The sequence below is a fragment of the Arachis ipaensis genome, chromosome B4 (genome assembly GCF_059453495.1).
Source record: "Arachis ipaensis isolate K30076 ecotype BB chromosome B4, ASM5945349v1, whole genome shotgun sequence".
Lineage (NCBI taxonomy): Eukaryota > Viridiplantae > Streptophyta > Magnoliopsida > Fabales > Fabaceae > Arachis > Arachis ipaensis.
The window spans coordinates 85,222,970-85,227,930 of NC_142439.1; the positions used below are offsets into that span (position 1 = coordinate 85,222,970).

General features: G+C 39.4%; 1 pseudogene; it reads left to right on the forward strand.

Annotated features, from left to right (window-relative positions):
* The first annotated feature begins 3,724 nt into the window (after positions 1-3,724).
* Positions 3,725-4,258, forward strand: LOC148568209 (uncharacterized; annotated as a pseudogene).
* Positions 4,259-4,961: the final 703 nt, after the last annotated feature.

The following is a 4,961-nucleotide window of genomic DNA, read 5'->3' on the forward strand; positions in this document are numbered from 1 at the left end:
GCTTGAACAGTGCATATTTTTGAATTTGATTGTTTATGAATGTTAAAATTGTTGGCTCTTGAAAGAATGAAAGGAAAAGGAGAAATGTTATCTGATGATCTGAAAAATCATAAAATTGGTTCTTGAAGCAAGAAAAAGCAGTGAAAAGCTTGCAGAAAAAAAAAAGATATATGCAAAAAAAAAAGAGAAAAAACAAGCAGAAAAAGCCAATACCCCTTTAAACCAAAAGGCAAGGGTGATAAAAAGGATCCAAGGCTTTGAGTATCAGTGGATAGGAGGGCCCACAGGAATAAAATCCTGGCCTAAGCGGCTAAAACAAAGCTGTCCCTAACCATGTGCTTGTGGCGTGAAGGTGTCAAGTGAAAACTTGAGACTGAGCGGTTAGAGTCGAGGTCCAAAGCAAAAAGAAGAGTGTGCTTAAGAACCCTGGACAACTCTAATTGGGGACTCTAGCAAAGCTGAGTCACAATCTAAAAAGGTTCACCCAGTTATGTGTCTGTGGCATTTATGTATCCGGTGGTAATACTGGAAAACAAAGTGCTTAGGGCCACGGCCAAGACTCATAAAGTAGCTGTGTTCAAGAATCAACATACTTAACTAGGAGAGTCAGTAACACAATCTGGATTCTGAGTTCCTATAGATGCCAATCATTCTGAACTTCAAAGGATAAAGTGAGATGCCAAAACTGTTCAGAAGCAAAAAGCTAAAAGCCCCGCTCATCTAATTAATACTGATCTTCATAGCTGTTTTTGGAATTCATTGTATATTCTCTTCTTTTTATCCTATTTTATTTTCAGTTGCTTGGGGACAAGCAACAATTTAAGTTTGGTGTTGTGATGAGCGGATAATTTATACGCTTTTTGGCATTGTTTTTAGTATGTTTTTAGCATGTTTTAGTTAGTTTTTATTATATTTTTATTAGTTTTTATTTAAAATTCACTTTTCTGGACTTTACTATGAGTTTGTGTATTTTTCTATGATTTAAGGTATTTTCTGGCTGAAATTGAGGGACCTGAGCAAAAATCTGATTCAGAGGCTAAAAAGGACTACAGATGCTATTGGATTCTGACCTCCCTGCACTCGAAGTGGATTTTCTGGAGCTACAGAAGCCCAATTGGTGCGCTCTCAATTGCATTGGAAAGTAGACATCTAGGGCTTTCCATCAATATATAATATTCCATACTTTGCCCAAGATTTGATGGTCCAAACTGGCGTTCAAAGTCAGCATTAGAATTCCCGGCGTTAAACGCCGGAACTGGCACAAAAGTGGGAGTTAAACGCCCAAACTGGCACAAAAGCTGGCGTTTAACTCCAAGAGAAGTCTCTACACGAAAATGCTTCAATGCTCAGCCCAAGCACACATCAAGTGGGCCCGGAAGTGGATATTTACGTCATTTACTCATTTCTGTAAACCCTAGGCTACTAGTTCTCTATAAATAAGACCTTTTTGCTATTGTATCTTTACCTCATGACACATTACACGTTTCATTTTGTATCTTCTACGGCATGAGTCTCTAAACCCCATGGTTGGGGGTGAGGAGCTCTGCTGTGTCTTGATGGATTAATGCAATTACTACTGTTTTTCCCATTCAATCATGCTTGTTCTATTCCAAGATACCACTTGTTCTTCAACCTGATGAATGTGATGATCCATGACACTCATCACCATTCTCACCTATGAACGTTTGCCCGACAACCACCTCCGTTCTACCTTCGATTGAGTGTGTATCTCTTGGATTCCTTAATCAGAATCCTCGTGGTATAAGCTAGAATCCATTGGCGGCCATTCTTGAGAATCCGGAAGGTCTAAACCTTGTCTGTGGTATTCTGAGTAGGATTCAAGGATTGAATGACTGTGACGAGCTTCAAACTCGCGAGTGTTGGGCGTTAGTGACAGATGCAAAAGAATCACTGGATTCTATTCCGACATGATCGAGAACCGACAGATGATTAGCCGTGCTGTGACAAAGCGCGTTGAACATTTTCACTGAGAGGACGGGAGGCAGCCATTGACAACGGTGAAACCCAACATACAGCTTGCCATGGAAGGAGCCTTGCGTGCTTGAAGAAGAAGAAGACAATAGGAAAGCAGAGATTCAGAAGATGGAGCATCTCCAAAACCTCAACCTGTTCTCCATTACTGCAAAATAAGTATTTATTTCATGTTCTTCTACTTTTTACAATTAAATCTTAGAGTTATTGATATCCTGACTAAGAGTTACGAGATAACCATAGCTTGCTTCAAGCCGACAATCTCCGTGGGATCGACCCTTACTCACGTAAGGTATTACTTGGACGACCCAGTGCACTTGCTGGTTAGTTGTGCGGAATTACAAAAGTGTGATTGTGATTTCGTGCACCAATGGGTTATCATTTCCATTCCTTTTGGTCCCCTTTCTATTTGACATGCATTGTTGATGATTTCAATAATTTTTATGCTTCTTTCATTACATGTTTCATCATCAATGACTTGCATTGTATGCATGGATATGAGTTTGCTTGTTCTTAAACCTTTTGAACTTCTTGAAGTTAGGAACTACATTACCATGCCACTAATTTTAAACCACTTCTCTCACTTTTAACTAAATTGACTTTCTCACTTTTTTTTTTAGTTTTCACCCTTTTCAAACTAACTCTTTTAATTTCTTTTGAGGCATGATACTTGTTGTTTCTTAATAAATAAGCATTCTAAATTTTATTGTATAGATTCTTGGATTATGATTTCTAATTGACTTCTTTGAATCCTACCTTTCTTTCATTCCAATGATTTATCTCTTTCTGACTCACTTCATGTTTTAGCTTTAACTCCTCTGTTGCCTATCTTCTGTTTGTTTTGCTTACATATTGTTTGCCTTTCTGTTTCTCTTCTTTGATTTGATAATCTGTACCCTGGGAATTCTATTTTTCAGGATGTCTGATAGGAAAGGGAAAGGCAAGGCTAAGGCCGGGCTCTAGTAAAAGGAAGAGAGGACAGTCATCCGTTGTTCTATCGGATGAATTTTGGTGTGAAAAGAAATTTAGTGATCAAGAAAAGGCTGATCAACTTGTACCTGCTAACGACTCAGTCAAATTTGCTAACCTTTACTGTGAACTCCGGTTTCCGGTATTTGTGGAAAAATTGAACCTCTACTTAGAAAGAAAGCTCAAAATACCAACCGAGCTGAGGAAGTATACTGAACATCAGATTGAACAGAGAAGTTAGGTATTTTTGGATAGAGATCTGGTGGATGTGAACGCACCATGGGTCCGTGAGTTCTATTTCAACTATTATAGGACGACCCTTGATGCAGTGCAGCTTAGGGGCAAGCAGATCTTAGTCACAGAGGAGGCAATACAGGATATCCTCCACTTTCAACCTAAAACAGATGATACAGATGGTTTTCAGAAGGCCGAGGAAGCTATTCGATTTATGAGCTTTGATTGGGATGCCGTCTGGCATACTATAGCCATTGATCCAGATGTTTCGTGGGTTATGGGTAAGTCGAAGAAAACTCCACGGGGTATCAAGGTTGATTATCTCAATGATGAGGCTAGGCTGTGGAAACAAATACTGAGCAATTATGTTATGCCTAGTACTCACGAGTCAGAGGTGCCAGCAACTATGATCCTTCTTATCTGGTGTGTCATGGAAGGGAATGACCTATACCTTCCAAGACTCATCAGGAAGTATATGTCTAGAGTTCATGTCAGAGACCCCTTGGCTTTTCCTTATTTGATCACTCAGATGGCTACTCGAGCTGAGGTGCCTTGGGAGCCCCAGGATGAAAGACAACTGATTACCGAGTGTAAGAAGGTTATTCCGCATGGCAAGCAGTTCAGACCCCTAGGCCACCGACCACATACTACTACTCCCACTGAGGCGGCCACATCCTCAGCAGCACCTGCAACACCACCTACTTCAGCAGCACCACCATCCACTTCTCAGCCAGTTTACCACCTTGTAAAGCGCCTTTTCGAGCGCATTGATCAGATAGAGCGCCGCAATCAGCGACGCTATGCGCAGTTGGAGCGTCGCAACAAGCGACGCTATGCCCATCTGAAACTGATTATGACTACTGGGCGTACTGACATCCCTCTGAACCTGACACCCTCGGAGCACTTTGAGGAGGAGGAGGAGGACCAGGAGGAGGAGGCGCAGTAGGAGGACCAGCAGGGAGTTGCACAGCATGCGGAGACTCAGCCTGAGGATTTGACAGAGGCACCAACACCTGCAGCTGACAGTGTACCAGTGGGTGATGATCCTTCTCACCCAGCTTGATTGAGAACATCGAGGACGATGCTGTGATTTAAGTGTGGGGAGGTCGCCTTCAACGGTAGAGTTATATTTTGGTGAACCATTTAGACACTTTTGCTTTTATTTTTGTTTTACTTTTCAGTATTTGTATTTCTACTTTGTTGCACTTTTAGATTCTTGTATATATTAGTTGTCTTGAGTACTATTTAGTTTCTGCACTTTGCACTTTTGCTTCTATACACCTTAGATTTCTAGTTTGATCTGCACTTTTTAGTTTGATAATATATATATATATATATATATATATATATAGTATTTTAGTTTATTAGTTGTGATTGGAAAAATGTACGCATAATTGAGCTTAGTTTATCCCGTTGCATATGAGAAATTGATTGAAAACGGGATTAAACTAAGATTTTTTTAACTTTTCACAATCACATCATATAATTTAGTATATATATATATATAAGAAATGTTGGTCAAATTGATGAAATTTTCAATGAATGTATCTTTTTAATTAAAAAGCGCGTTAAGATTCACACTGATTTGAGTTGAAACCTTTTGAAACTTGCATGATGTATATATATAGTTTGGAATATAGTTTTTGAGCTAAAAACACACAACCTGTGAGTTTTTTAGCCTAATTATATGGTTACATTATTTAACCATGATTTTAATTCTTGTGTGTTTTCTTCTCTATGATTATAATCTTTGGTTTGTTCCATTC